The following is a 16867-nucleotide window of genomic DNA, read 5'->3' as shown; positions in this document are numbered from 1 at the left end:
CGAGAGAATTCTGTGATGAGGCAGAACATAAAAAGTCTGTGTGTGTGTGTGTGTGCGTGCGTGTGTAAAACGTTAAATATCATACACTTGAGATTACATGCTCACAGAGAGAGGGGAGTCGAGGAAGTGGGGGGTTGGTCTAATTAAAATATTTGCATGATTAAAAATGCATCAACTACCAGCGTGCCATCATATTTAACAACACGGGACATTAATAAATTAGCCAACTTTTCCTAATGAAATAAATAATGGTGTAATAAGGCTATCAAAGTGAGCATACAAGGGAGATTAGGTCATGTGACAATGATATTATTTCATATTTGGATGCACAGAAACAATCGCGGGTTAATCATTCCTTCATCGGACTATTGCTAGTGGAAAAGATGTGAAACAAGCACAATTGATGCCAGCTACATTCTGCGCTTATGTCAAATGGATGGAAATTTTGAAAATGGAATTTAAAGGAAAAATAAATCGGAATAGACACTTCAATGAATATCTAAAAAAAAACAAAAATGTGGATGTGAGGTGTTTTTTGTAATTGAATCTTTGCACTAAATAAAGAACATTACCGTATTTTTCGGACTACAAGGCGCACTTAAAATCCTTTAATTTTCTCAAAACTCGACAGTGCGCCTTATAACCCCATGCGCCTAATGTACGGCATAGTTCTGGTTGTGCTTACTGACCTCGAATCAATTGTATTTTGTACATGGTGCAATGATAAGTGTGACCAGTAGATGGCAGTCATACATAAGAGATACGTGTAGACTGTGACGGATGCATATATCCACATTTATCCATAATTAAGAGTTACTTCTTTCTATATTTCTATAGTCATATTTTAAATAGCTAATGTTCCATCTTGTACTCTTTTCATTGTTTTGATCGTCTCATGACAAAGTGCTTGCACTGTGGACGGCCTTGAAGTAGGAGGCAGAGAAGAGGAGTCCTCCCTGCTTCCCTTCTCGGGCCGACTTGAGATAACGGACACAATGGGCATCTGTGCGGCCGTGAGGGCGGGGGGAGAGATTGAAGAACAGAATGTTTTCGTGATGTGTGGCAGACCGATCTGGACCGGGCTAGGGAACGCTTGTGTACTGGGTTGGTCTCAGGGTTGTCCTCTAAGCTTTGAGAATAAACTACAAAATACCAACTACTGCCTGGAGATTGAATATAAATATCAGCTTATTGCCATAAAAAGAATCTGGGAAAGACTAGCAATTTGAATTCCCCATTGGAGGAACGCTGGTCGACGCAACAACTGCAATATGACTCAGGTAAACAACACCAAAACTTTAAATGTTCCATTGAGAATATAGAACATTACACACGGCACTCAAAAAATCTGTCAAAATGTTTTTAGTAAGTTTTTTGTAAGCTATGAAGCCACACCGCTTGATGGATTGTCGGCGCATTAAACATGCGAGTATTTTTATGGTGTGTGTATAAGGACTGCAAAATGGCACCTATTAGCAGACAATATCTGGTGTTTTGTTTCGCAATATTATGCAAAAGCAACTTTTCTTACCTTCTGGTACCTGCTGATCTGTATTTTGGATCTGCATTAATCCTGAAAATGTGCGTGCATCCGCCATTGTAGTCTGTGCCGACGCCGCAGTCGATAAGTTTCTTCTATTTCTCTATCTTCTTGTTATGGGACATTCATCCTCTGCTGTTGCCATTACTAATATAAAGTAGTGTAAAGTTCTTACTTATATCTGTCAGTAGACTCGCCATGAAAACACTAAAACATACCGGTCTAGTGAGTTTACATTATTCACCCAAGGAACTTTAGTTATTAGAGAGTTCTGGTCATACGTTTTTTTTTTCACAGGATGAGGAGATGCTGCTCCGTTATTGATTGAAGTAAAGTCTGAATGTCATTAAAACAGTTAGCTCCATCTTTTGACACTTCTTCCACTCCCGTCCTTGCACGCTACACCGCTACAACAAAGATGACGGGGAGAAGACGCGGTCGAAAGTGAGCCACGTAAATAAGACCCGCCCACAAAACGGCGCATCCTGAAGAGACTGTCAGAAAGCGACTTGAAGATGATGCGTAAAACATCATCTATGCAACATTTTGACCAAAGAACCACCATCACATGTTATGTAGACCACAAGGAAGTCTTTTACATTTAGAAAAAATTATAATATGACCCCTTTAATGTGCCTTATAATCCTTTTGTATGAAAATAGACCTGAATAGACCCGCTCATCGGCACTGCGCCCTATGGTCCAAAAAATACAGTACATAAAATTATCCCTAAAAGAGCCCATTAATAATTTATTATTTTATTCTAGTATAAAGGAAAATCATGTGAAGAAAGAGAAGAAGCACATTTAAAAAAAAAAAAAATTTTATGACACGTGCTCAGTTTGGATATTTTCTTCTTTTTTGTTTCACTCCAATATTAAAGAAGGTGATGACACAATATTTAACACCCTTTTCTTTATATATTAGAAATATGAGAATTAACCTATAATAATCCTTGGAATAAAACAACTATTATATACATATGTTTAATTATGTATCATACAATATATACTACTATTATATTTAACACCCTTTTCTTTATGTATTAGAAATATGAGAATTAATTTATAATAATCCTTAGAATAAAACAACTATTATATACATATGTTTAATTATAAATCATACAATATATACTATTAATACATAATATTACCAATATTATTATTCTAGTGTATTCTATCATTATCGTCACGAAAATGCACTTGTGGGAAAAAGTAATATAGAAACATAAATATTCAAAATATATATTTTTTAAATATTGATAGGCTCCAGCACCCCCGCCACCCCAAAGGGACAAGCGGTATAAAATGGATGGATTAATAGGAATGATGATAATAATAATAATATGTTAATTTTTTTAAAAATAATTACCAAAAAGCCTAAAAGAAATTAGCTTGATCATGAAAATGACATGATCAAGCTAACTCTATTGCTCTATGGCAGGGGTCGGCAACCCAAAATGTTGAAAGAGCCATATTGGACTAAAAATACAAAAACAAATCTGTCTGGAGCCGCAAACAATTAAAAGCCATATTACATGTGTCATGAGATATAAATTTAATTAAGAGGACTTAAAGGAAACTAAATGAGCTCAAATATAGCTACAAATGAGGCATAATGATGCAATATGTACATATCGCTAGCCTAAATAGCATGTTAGCCTCGCTTAGCTTGCAGTCATGCAGTGACCAAATATGTCTGATTAGCACTCCACACAAGTCAATAACATCAACAAAACTCACCTTTGTGCACTCATGCACAACGTTAAAAGTGTGGTGGACAAAATGAGACAGAAAAAAAGTGGCATAAAACACGTCCTAGAAAGTCGGAGAAAGTTATACACGTAAACAAACTATACGGTGAGTTCAAGGACAGCCAAAATTAGTAGGACAAAACGGCGCTCGCCAAATACTCGAATCAGTGAAGCATATTTAATATAAACAGTGTGATTTATAACAATTAGGGAGGTTTGTGTCATGTTTGTCCTCCTACAGAAACCATACTAAACAAAAAAATAGACTTTTTCCATTCTTCATACATTTTTGAAAAATCTCCAGAGAGCCACTAGGGCGGCGCTAAAGAGCCGCATGCGGCTCGAGAGCCGCGGGTTGCCGATCCCCGCTCTGTGGAGTGACGACACAGGTGATGGCAGGGCAAAAGGGTGCCTTAGCTAAAGGTCGATTACCCTAGTTGTATTTTAGCCGACTCCTCTGCACCGGACTATTATTGCTGGGGATAAACACGACAATGTGACTGAGAGAGCCTGAACATCGCCATGAAAGAAAAAAAAAGATTGAATGCGGACATAAAGAAATGTTAATGACCTTTGTGTTGGATGGCTTTCTTAACAGTTACTCATTCACATGAGCTGCTCTTCTTCATACATATTCAAATAGAGTACAGTATGTGTGCTTCTTGTAGGGTTGTCCCCATACCAATATTTTGGTAGCGGCACCAAAATGTATTTCGATACTATTCTAAATAAAGAAGACCACATAAAAATGTCATTATTGGCTTTATTTTAACAAAAAATCTTAGGGTACATTAAACATATGTTTATTATTGTAATGTTGTCCTTAAATAAAATAGTGAACATACAACTTGTCTTTTAGTAGTAAGTAAACAAACAAAGGCTCCTAATTAGTCTGCTGACGTATGCAGTAACATATTGTGTCATTTATCTACCTACTATTTTGTCTACATTATGAGGGACAAGCTGTAAAAAATGATTATTAATCTACTTGTTCATTTACTGTTAATATCTGCTTTTTTTCCTGTTTCAACATGTTCTATCTACACTTCTGTTAAAATGTAATAATCACTTATTCTTCTCTTCTTTGATACTTTACATTAGTTTTGGATGATACCACACATTTAGGTATCGATCCGATACCAAGTAGTTACAGGATCATACAACGGTCATAATTTAAATTCTCATGTGTCCAGGGACGTATTTCCTGAGTTTATAAACATAATATGAATTTAAAAAAAAGGAAAAAAGTCTTTGTGACGATAAAAAATATCGATGTAATCATAGTAGTATCGACTAGATACGATATTGTACTTGGTATCATTACAGTGGATGTCAGGTGTAGATCCACCCATGGCGTTTGTTTACATTCAGGAGCGCTATCTTTTGTTAGCGGTGACACCGGTGAGCTATTGTATGGAGTTATGGAGCTAGTTAATGAGCTAAATGCTGGATGTTTAGATGTTAGCTAACAAGCTAATCAATAAAACTAACACTTGCTAATATCCAACCAATTTCAATGCCATTAGGAACCAAAATGTAAAACAATTATAGCGACTTTGCATTAGCATTACCACAAATTTATACCAGTACAAAGATAGCATACTTACACTCATTGTGTGGACCCACTCAGCTGTAGCTTGATTATCTAGCAGGTTAGTTGTGAGTTCACCAGTTGTCTAGTCAGTTAGCTATTATTATTTCATTAGTTAATTTGTTAACTAGTTGTTTATTTTTTTATACGTATCAGTTTATAAGAGTTCCACTACAACGCTTTAATAAAAACAAAGTTAGCTAAGCTCATTAGCTGATATTTACTAATAGCCTAATGCTTCGATTCCACAAGCTAACCAGTCAAATGTGTTTGTTTGTATTAAGTTTACATTTAGCCAGAGACTTTTTGCAATGTTTATGGTAAACGGTTTACTAATTTGTTTAGAGGGGAATTAGCTTTTGTTAGCGTTAGCTTTGGGCCATGTCTTTGTAGGTAAACATACACAAATTTAGAAATAAATCTGGCATTAAAACTAAACATTCATAAACAAAAATATAAATAAATATGAATAAAAAAATTTAAAAAATAAATTAGATATATATAGTATATATATAGTACAGGCCAAAGTTTAGACACCCCTTTTCATTCAATGTGTTTTCATTAATTTTCATGACTATTTACATTGTAGATTGTCACATCAAAACTATGAATGAACACATGTGGAGTTATGTACTGAACAAAAAAAAAGGTGAAATAACTGAAAACATGTTTTGTATTCCGGTTTCTTCAAAATAGCCACCCTTTGCTCTGATTACTGCTTTGCACACTCTTGGCATTCTCTCCATGAGCTTCAAGAGGTAGTCACCTGAAATGGTATTCACTTCACGGGTGTCATAGTTTTGATGCCTTCAGTGACAATCTACAATTTAAATAGTCATGAAAATATAGATAGATAGATAGATAGATAGATAGATAGATAGATAGATAGATAGATAGATAGATAGATAGATAGATAGATAGATAGATAGATAGATAGATAGATAGATAGATAGATAGATAGATAGATAGATAGATAGATAGATAGAACTTTAGTGATTCCTTCAGGAGAGTTCCCTCAGGTAAATTAAAATTCCAGCAGAATTGAGATCGAATTCAAAAAGTAAAAAATAAATAATGGGGGTATAAATGGAAATAAAATAGAAAATATAATAATAACAGTTATAACTGTTGTTTGAAAAGTACCACAGCGCGCCATCACATCGTGACATTGCTGGTTTTACGAGCAGAGGAGCATGTTCGGCAGCGCACAATCACAGAGTACTTACAAGCAAACAAAAAAAGTAAATAATGGGGGTATAAATGGAAACAAAATATAAAATATAAAAATAAGAATAAAAATATAACAGTAAAAACAAGAATATAACAAGAGAAAGTAGGCAGTAGTGACCATGTTATGAAAATGTATTGCACTGTTATTGCGTTGTTTTTTGTTGCAGTTTATTTCAGTATTGTTATTGTAAATGCATTGAAATGAGGTGTGTCGAAACTTTTGGCCTGTACTCATATATATATATATATATATATATATATATATATATATATATATATATATATATATATATATATATATATATATATATATATATATATATATATATATATATATATATATATATATATATATAAAGATTAGATTAAGATTAAAGTTATATATATACATATATATATATACATACATACATACATACATACATACATACATACATACATACATACATACATACATACATACATACATACATACATACATACATACATACATATATATATATATATATACATATACATACACATATATATATACATACATACATACATACATACATACATATATATATATATATATATATATATATATATATATATATATATATATATATATATATATATATATATATATATATATATATATATATATATATATATATATATATATATATATAAATTACATGAATTAAAACAAAATAATAAATAAAATGTACATCTTGTTAAAACCAAACTATTTTATCATAATATATCCTGGTCAAAAATGTCAAGTACAAGAAGCATTTGACATTAAAGCACATGTGCTTCAATTATGGCACATTTCTTGCTCCAAATATGGAACAAAGGCCTCATGTTTGTATAATTGGAGTATCTGTGCCGGTGGGCCGTGCACCTTTGCATGGTTGATGAACAATCCACCCGCCCGCTCTGACGTGGGGTCATTGCCACTTGTACTCCTGAGGGTGGCGAGGAGAATGGGAGAATAACAACTAACACTCCATTGGAGTGTTCCCCCCGCCCCTCCCTCCTTGACTCCATCCCACTATACATTATTCACACAAGTGTGTGTGGGAGGGTACCATGTCTTTGCCTGCTGGCTTTTATTAGCTAATTAATGGTGATTTATCAGAGTGGAGCCACCTGCCTTCAGGTGTGTCGGCACGCAGCGTGAATCCTGATGGTGTACAAAGACAGGAGCGTATTTGACGGACAGCTTGATTAAAGAAAAAGTGGAGTTTTCTAACATCGAACCAATCAAACTGACCAATCAATTAAGGTATGGATAACTGTAAACAGGAAGAACCCAACATGGTAGTGAGTAGAACTCAACTTTTGTGTTGAATAAATTAAACCCAATAGTTGGGTCAGGGATAACCCAACATTGAGTTAGCATAACTCAACCTTTTGGGTTAAATAACTCAATCCAATATTTTGGTTGGGGATAACCCAACATTGAGTTAGCATAACTCAACTTTTTGGGTTAAATAACGCAATCCAATGTTTTGGTTGGGAATAACCCAACATTGAGTTAGCATAACTCAACCTTTTGGGTTAAATAACTTAATCCAATATTTTGGTTGGGGATAACCCAACATTGAGTTAGCATAACTCAACTTTTTGGGTTAAATAACGCAATCCAATGTTTTGGTTGGGAATAACCCAACATTGAGTTAGCATAACTCAACCTTTTGGGTTAAATAACGCAATTCAATATTTTGGTTGGAAATAACCCAACATGGTAATGAGTACAACTCAACTTTTGTGTTGAATAAATTAAACCCAATAGTTGGTTGGGAATAACCCAACATTGAGTTAGCATAACTCAACCTTTTGAGTTAAATAACTCAATCCAATATTTTGGTTGGGAATAACTCAACCCTTTGGGTTAAATACCTCAGTCCAATATTTTGGTTGGGAATAACCCAACATTGAGTTAGCATAACTCAACCTTTTGGGTTAAATAACTCAATCCAATATTTTGGTTGGGGATAACCCAACATTGAGTTAGCATAACTCAACTTTTTGGGTTAAATAACGCAATCCAATGTTTTGGTTGGGAATAAACCAACATTGAGTTAGCAAAACTCAACCTTTTGGGTTAAATAACTCAATCCAATATTTTGGTTGGAAATAACCCAACATGGTAATGAGTACAACTCAACTTTTGTGTTGAATAAATTAAACCCAATAGTTGGTTGGGAATAACCCAACATTGAGTTAGCATAACTCAACCTTTTGAGTTAAATAACTCAATCCAATATTTTGGTTGGGAATAACTCAACCCTTTGGGTTAAATACCCCAGTCCAATATTTTGGTTGGGAATAACTCAACCTTTTGGGTTAAATAACTCAATCCAATATTTTGGTTGGGAATAACCCAACATTGAGTTAGCATAACTCAACCTTTTGGGTTAAATAACTCAATCCAATATTTTGGTTGGGAATAACCCAACAATGAGTTAGCATAACTCAACCTTTTGGGTTAAATAACTCAATCCAATATTTTGGTTGGGAATAACCCAACATTGAGTTAGCATAACTCAACCTTTTGGGTTAAATAACTCAATCCAATATTTTGGTTGGGAATAACCCAACATTGAGTTAGCATAACTCAATTTTTTGGGTTAAATAAATCAATCCAATATTTTGGTTGGGAATAACCCAACATTGAGTTAGCATAACTCAATCTTTTGGGTTAAATAAATCAATCCAATATTTTGGTTTGAGAATAACCCAACATTGAGTTAGCATAACTCAACCTTTTGGGTTAAATAACTCAATCCAATATTTTGGTTGGGAATAACCCAACATTGAGTTAGCATAACTCAATCTTTTGGGTTAAATAAATCAATCCAATATTTTGGTTTGGGAATAACCCAACATTGAGTTAGCCTAACTCAACCTTTTGGGTAAAATAACGCAATCCAATATTTTGGTTGGGAATAACCCAACATTGAGTTAGCATAACTCAACATTTTGGGTTAAATAACGCAATCCAATATGGTAGTGAGTATAACTCAACTTTTGTGTTGAATAAATTAAACCCAATGGTTGGGTCAGGGATAAACCAACATTGAGTTAGCATAACTCAACCTTTTGGGTTAAATAACTCAATCCAATATTTTGGTTGGGAATAACTCAACCTTTTGGGTTAAATAACTCAATCCAATATTTTGGTTGGGAATAACTCAACCTTTTGGGTTAAATAACTCAATCCAATATTTTGGTTGGGAATAACCCAACATTGAGTTAGCATAACTCAACCTTTTGGGTTAAATAACTCAATCCAATATTTTGGTTGGGAATAACCCAACATTGAGTTAGCATAACTCAACCTTTTGGGTTAAATAACTCAATCCAATATTTTGGTTGGTAATAACTCAACCTTTTGGGTTAAATAACTCAATCCAATATTTTGGTTGGGAATAACTCAACCTTTTGGGTTAAATAACTCAATCCAATATTTTGGTTGGGAATAACTCAACCTTTTGGGTTAAATAACTCAATCCAATATTTTGGTTGGGAATAACCCAACATTGAGTTAGCATAACTCAACCTTTTGGGTTAAATAACTCAATCCAATATTTTGGTTGGGAATAACCCAACATTGAGTTAGCATAACTCAACCTTTTGGGTTAAATAACTCAATCCAATATTTTGGTTGGTAATAACTCAACCTTTTGAGTTAAATAACTCAATCCAATACTTTGGTTGGGAATAACCCAACGTTGAGTTAGCATAACTCAACCTTTTGGGTTAAATAACTCAATCCAATGTTTTGGTTGAGTTAGCATTGTTTTTAATGAATACTTGGGCCTACTATGCCACTGTTTTTTTTTTCAGTGTTGGTGATTAGAGTGATACTTGAGCCACATTTTTTCTGAGGTGGTACTTGGCGAAAAAAGTTTGAGGACCACTCCAAAATTTTGGAAAAATCCCCCCTCCTACTTGTAGTGTCGTGTTTTTTTGTTGTTTTTTTTTTCCTTAAAGGCATCGTTTATGATGTCATTAGTTGAGAGTAGGTCCTATTTTACATGACAAGCCCCTTCTCTGTCGTGACCTTTTTATTGTTGAAAGCAGTGTCACTTCTTTCCTTCAAGACGACGCCTACCTTAACTCTGTGTGAGGCACCCTTGGGAGGAACCGGTGCCTCTTCGTCTTTTTCTTCTTCTTCTTCCCCAAAGCAGCCGGATTCCCAGAAGGCAAACATGTCAGCCCTCGCACCATTAAGGCATCTCTGGAATGGGAATGAGGAAAGAGAGAGAGAGAGAGAGGGTTAAGACATATCTGCCATCTTTACCTGATCTTTTCATCCCAACTCAAATAAAATTCAAAACAGCGGGTAAACGCTAATATCACAGGGGCCGGCGACGCCGCCTGCAGCAACGCGCGCCTTCTGAAGGAGTTTGCTCGGTGCACAAACCCATGTTTGCTCGCTCGGCGCGGCTCCGGTAAAAAAAATAAAATAAAATAAAAAAAACACTTGAATGCAGCCGGGGCTTTAAGGACGAAAATACACGCCTTCCTCTGTGTCTGACACCTGTATTGTGTGCATCACTATTAGGGAGGACACGAGTACACTGTTACATCTCCCCAAGGGACAACACTACAGACATGGATATGCTTGAGAGTAGTCAGTGTGCAGCTTGCAGTGGTGTTCGGGTCTGTGGGACCCGTTTTCATTTTTTATTAAAAGAAAAATGATAGCATTAATTCATTTTTCAAACTGAGACTCGCTGACTTTGGCTCATTTTCTGTGAAGAACATATATCAGAATACATATTTAATGACCGCACACACCATACACCCCCCCCCCAACACATTTCTATTACATACAAGATGTCCGGGTCCACTGGACCCGGGGCTAATAGAAGTGTGCACTGAAAAAAGTCAGTGTTCAAAAACAAGAAAAAAAATTACAAAAATGAGGGGTATTTTATTTGAACTAAGCAAAATTATCTGCCAATAGAACAAGAAAATTTGGCTTGTCAAGACTTTCCAAGACAAGTAAAATTAGCTAACCTCAATGAACCCAAAAATACCTTAAAATAAGTATATTCTCACTAATAGCAAGTGCACACAACTTTTTTGCTCAATATGCCATTATCTCGACATAATGATATGCACTCCGCATCATGATTTACTTTTTTCATGCTTGAAATAAGAAATGATTACTTTAAAAAAGTAGTTTTATACTTGTGAGTGTTGATGACACAGCTTTGCAACAGTTGATATTCTAGTTTCAAGCATGTTTTACTCAATATAGCTCATCAAATCTCAGCAACAAAGCTGTAATATCTTACTGAGATCATTTAGGACCAAAACACTAAAACAAGTAAAACACTCTAACATAAAATCTGCTTAGTGAGAAGAATTATCTTATCAGACAGAAAATAAGCAAATATCACCCTTATTTGAGATATTTCATCTTACTTGGATTTCAGTTTTTGCAGTGTGGAAATTGATGTTCTGTGTACCACGCACCCACCCACCCATACACACCCACACACACACACAGCAGGCCTAGACAGGAGGAGGACAGGGTGTAGGTACACAGAACATCAGAGGGTCAAATGTGCGAGAAAATGAGAGCAGACGGTGTTGACCGGGGGTGTCCAAACTTTTTCCACTGAGGGCCGCACACTGAAAAAATCAAAGCAAGCGGGGGGCCATTTTTATATTTTTTATTTTAAAAACCAATACAACAAATGTATAAAACATATACATTTAGGCCTCCACTCAGGCTTGATCCCGGTGAACCCAAATGGTTTTGGTAAAAAAAAAAAAAAAAAAATTGTCATTATTTAGTATTATTATTTTTATTATTATTATTATTATTATTATTATTCAAAGTTTAAATCTCTAGATCAACATTAGGTCTATCTGTCAATATAACGTTTTTAAACATTTAGGTTGTGTGCCCTTTTTGTCAAAGAAAACCCTGTTTTTGTATGGAAAAAACACCAAATATGCAATATTTTCCCCCAATGAAATTTTAAAGTGGAATATTTGAGATTATAAAATAATTGGAGCCTTAAAAAGGTCAATAACTCATAACAACATTGATTTTAATTCATTATTATTTTTTGAGCAATGACACACAAAAAAAAAATCCCACTAAAATCATTTAACATCAAAGTGTTAAAAAATATACTATACATTTTTTATACTGTTAATCTCGAGATCAGCTTCAGATCTATCCGTCAATTATAAGTTGTATTGTTGTTCGTGTTTTTTTGTTTGTTTTATGTCCTTTTAAAAAAAAAAAAAAAACAGCTCAGTTTTTTATGGCAAACACAAAATATGCAACATTTTCCCCAATGATGGTTCTTTATGAACCCTTGTGTAATGTTCATATTGTTGTTACTCAGCCAGCGTTTGTGGGTCTGATGGACCCGTTTGTGGCTTTTAATGCCTCACAATCCAACACTTTTATGTTAAAATAAAGAACAAGATGTTTACCTTATCCCAATAAACATCTGTTCAGTATTTTAACATAAAAGTGTTGGATTGTGAGGCATTAAAAGCCACAAAATGCAACGGGTCCATCAGACCCACAAACGCTGGCTGAGTAACAACAATATGAACATTACACAAGGGTTCATAAAGATTTGCGATGACACAAGTGAATTCACCTCGGCCTTGTTTCCCGAAGGCTCTCCTTCGTAATGTCGCGCACGTCGGCACTCATGCAGCCGCAGATCACCAGGATAGGATAGGTCTTTATTGTCATTGCAACAAGTACAACGGAACTTTGTTTTCAGCACAAACCCGTTCAAGATTAGACAAACAAACAAGTGTACAGGGTTACAGAACAGGAACGCTGATGGGTCATGTTGTGTCGACCACCTCTTCCCCCCAGGGAATCTAAGTTACTGGTCAATCCCAAGTTCTTTCCATGACATATATGCTGAGTAAGAAGGACCATCATGACAGAATTGGAATATTTTCAAGTTTTACTAAAGCTTTAGGAGGTCAACTTAACCAATACATTCATATCGGCTACTCTAGTTGATCTGACACTCAAACGGAAGAGCCAACTTCTTGCACATGAAGAAAGCCCCCACCTGTCCCCCTCGCAACACTGATAAGGAACAAGTGGGGGAGGTATTCACATTCCTGATGGTTTAAGACACAAAACAGATATCTGAAGACAAAGAGAAACTGGTAGAATTTTCAAAAGGAAAAGTACTAGCTGCTCAAACATGGCTATGAATAGAGAAATAACTCTTAAATATATACGCATCCTCCACAGTCGCCACAAGGCGCCCCGTAAAAGGTGGGGAAAAGGTAAAACGCTGGGGAAGGAGGAGTAAAAAAATACAATCTAGACTGGAGCTCCTAAGGGGGCCCAGTCTGGAGTGGGAAAAAACCTCCATAGCAAAGCACATATACATATTACAACGTACATCTTGAGATATCTAGCAACAGAGGGGGTGGGGGGGGGCATGGTGGCAGGCCGCAGCTCTCAGGCACTGCCCATCCTTCCATCTAGACTAGACACAAATATCTTGCGACTCAAGCTTCGGTTCTCGCAGAAAGGATCCCTGTCATCTTTCCATAAAACTTGGGGGCCCCCTCTTAGACCGTATTAGGGACAAGCTTGACATCACCCCCAAGCGACATCTCCCCCTGACCCCCATTCCTTGTGTTTATTTACTTTTACGTTATATTTTATTGTATATCTTATGTATTATTTATTTATTTATATTACCTTATCCATTCATGTATTTATCTTTAATATATTTCGTTAGATTGAATCTATGTTTGCATATATTCATGTGTGTCTATATCTGTTATGGGCACTAGGGGACAATTACCTTGGGAATTGAGTGGGTGGGTATTTATTGTAAGGGTTGGGTTTATTATGTTACATATTGTAAAATGTGCAGATACCTCAACTTACTATGCTGTACTGTCTGCAAAATTCAATAAAATATTTGGGAAAAAAAAATATATATATATCTTGCTACTCTCTTCTGTCGTCATCTATTTCATAATGTCTATAATTATTTTTAGTGGATAGCAAATATGCACTGTTATTCACGGTATAGGGTTGTCTCGATACCAATATCTCGGTACCGGTACCAAAATGTATTTCCATACTTTTTGATACTTTTCTAAATAAAGGGGACCACAAAAAATGGCATTGTTGGTTTTATTTAATTTATTTTTTAGAATATGAATTAAGAATAAAATAAAATGAAAAAAATAATAAATAAATACATCTATAAATAATAGCAATTAAAAAGTCATAAAATAAATAGTATCATCTATTAATGTAACAACAACTATACACCAACTATAATAAAATACATAAAATATGAGGAAAAAGTAAATAGTACATATCTCAGTGTTTCTCAAACTTTTTGAACCACCTTAGAAAAAATTGAAGATACACACTTAAACAGAAATAGCACACTTATTATGTGAAGAAGTAATAATTAACACAACATTGTCCCGATACCAATATTTTGGTACCGTTTCGCCGGTACCAAAATTTATTTTTCGATACTTTGATACTTTTTTAAATAAAGGGGACCGCAAAAAATGGCATTGTTGGTTTTATTTTTAATTGTTTTAATATTAGGGTATATTACTATATTAAAATACATAAAATATGACAAAAAGTTAAATAGTACATAGATCAGTGTTTCTCAAACTTTTTGAACCACCTTAGAAAAAATTGAAGATGCACACTTAAACAGAAATAGCACACTTAAGGTGTGAAGAAGTAATAATTAACACAACATGGCAACAGGGTTGTCCAGATACCAATATTTTGGTACCGTTTCCGGTACCAAAATGTATTTTTCCATACTTTTTTAAATAAAGGGGACCACAAAAAATGGCATTATTGGTTTTATTTTTTTATTTTTTTTAATCTTAGGGTATATTACTATATTAAAATACATAAAATATGACAAAAAGTTAAATAGTACATTGATCAATGTTTCTCAAACTTTTTGAACCACCTTAGAAAAAATTGAAGATGCACACTTAAACAGAAATAGCACACTTAAGGTGTGAAGAAGTAATAATTAACACAACATGGCAACAGGGTTGTCCCGATACCAATATTTTGGTACCGTTTCCGGTACCAAAATGTATTTTTCGATACTTTTTAAAATAAAGGGGTCCACAAAAAATGGCATTATTGGTTTTATTTTTTATTTTTTTAAATCTTAGGGTATATTACTATATTAAAATACATAAAATATGACAAAAAGTTAAATAGTACATAGATCAGTGTTTCTCAAACTTTTTGAACCACCTTAGAAAAAATTGAAGATGCACACTTAAACAGAAATAGCACACTTAAGGTGTGAAGAAGTAATTAACACAACTTGGCAACAGGGTTGTCCCGATACCAATATTTTGGTACCGTTTCCGGTACCAAAATGTATTTTTCGATACTTTTTAAAATAAAGGGGTCCACAAAAAATGGCATTATTGGTTTTATTTTTTTAAATCTTTGGGTATATTACTATATTAAAATACATAAAATATCAGGAAAAAGTTAAATACACCTTTTTGAACTACCTTAGAAAAAATTGAAGATGCACACTTAAACAGAAATAGCACACTTAAGGTGTGAAGAAGTAATAATTAACACAACATGGCAACAGGGTTGTCCCGATACCAATATTTTGGTACCGTTTCCGGTACCAAAATGTATTTTTCCGTACTTTTTGATACTTTTCTAAATAAAGGGGACCACAAAAAATGGCATTGTTGGTTTTATTTAATTATTTTTTTAGAAAAATAATTAACAATAAAATAAAATAAATAAATAATAAATAAATAAATCTAGAAATAATAGCAATTAAAAAGTCATAAAATAAATAGTATCATCTATTATTGTAACAAGTAAACAACTATACACCAACTATATTAAAATACATAAAATATGAGGAAAAAGTGAAATAGTACATAGATCAGTGTTTCTCAAACTTTTTGAACCACCTTAGAAAAAAAATTAAGATGCACACTAAAACAGAAATAGCACACTTAAGGTGTGAAGAAGTAATAATTAACACAACATGGCAACAGGGTTGTCCCTATACCATATTTTGGGACAGTTTTCGGTACCAAAATTTATTTTTCCATACTTTTTGATATTTTTCTAAATAAAGGGGACCACAAAAAATGTCATTGTTGGTCCTATATTTTTATTTTAATCTTAGGGTATATTACTATATTAAAATACATAAAAAATGAGGAAAAAGTTAAATAGTACATAGATCAGTGTTTCTCAAACTTTTTGAACCACCTTACAAAAAATTGAAGATGCACACTTAAACAGAAACAGCACACTTAAGGTGTGTGAAGAAGTAATAATTTACACAACATGGCAACAGGGTTGTCCCGATACCAATATTTTGGTACCGTTTCCGGTACCAAAATGTATTTTTGATACTTTTCTAAATATAGGGGACCACAAAAAAATGGCATTGTTGGTTTTTATTTTTTTATTTTTTTTATTTTAGGGTATATTACTATATCAAAATACATAAAATTAATTTCTTGTAAAGTGTATAAAAACGAGTATGGAAGCTGGACAAATACAAAACCCAAAAGCAGTGAAGTTGGCACGTTGTGTAAATGGTAAATAAAAACAGAATACAATGATTTGCAAATCCTTTTCAACTTATATTCAATTGAATAGACTGCAAAGACAAGATATTTAATGTTCACACTGAGAAACTTTTTTTTTTTTTTTTGCAAACAATCATTAACTTTGAATTTAATTGCA

The 16867-nt window shown here is 34.0% G+C and overlaps 1 long non-coding RNA gene across 2 annotated transcripts in view; it reads right to left on the bottom strand.

Moving 5' to 3' along the window:
- The window catches only part of LOC133639695 (uncharacterized), a 142780-nt gene that overhangs the window by 53121 nt on the left and 72792 nt on the right, over positions 1 to 16867 (bottom strand). For both annotated transcript variants that reach the window (XR_009823840.1, XR_009823839.1), the window contains exon 3: positions 10223 to 10348. This is a non-coding gene — a long non-coding RNA (uncharacterized LOC133639695). The remainder of the gene's footprint in view (positions 1 to 10222; positions 10349 to 16867) is intronic.

Source organism: Entelurus aequoreus, linkage group LG22 (genome assembly GCF_033978785.1).
Source record: "Entelurus aequoreus isolate RoL-2023_Sb linkage group LG22, RoL_Eaeq_v1.1, whole genome shotgun sequence".
In the NCBI taxonomy this organism is placed as follows: Eukaryota; Metazoa; Chordata; class Actinopteri; order Syngnathiformes; family Syngnathidae; genus Entelurus; species Entelurus aequoreus.
The sequence above is the reverse complement of the archived record's forward strand: the minus strand, read 5'-3'. Positions and strand labels throughout refer to the sequence as shown.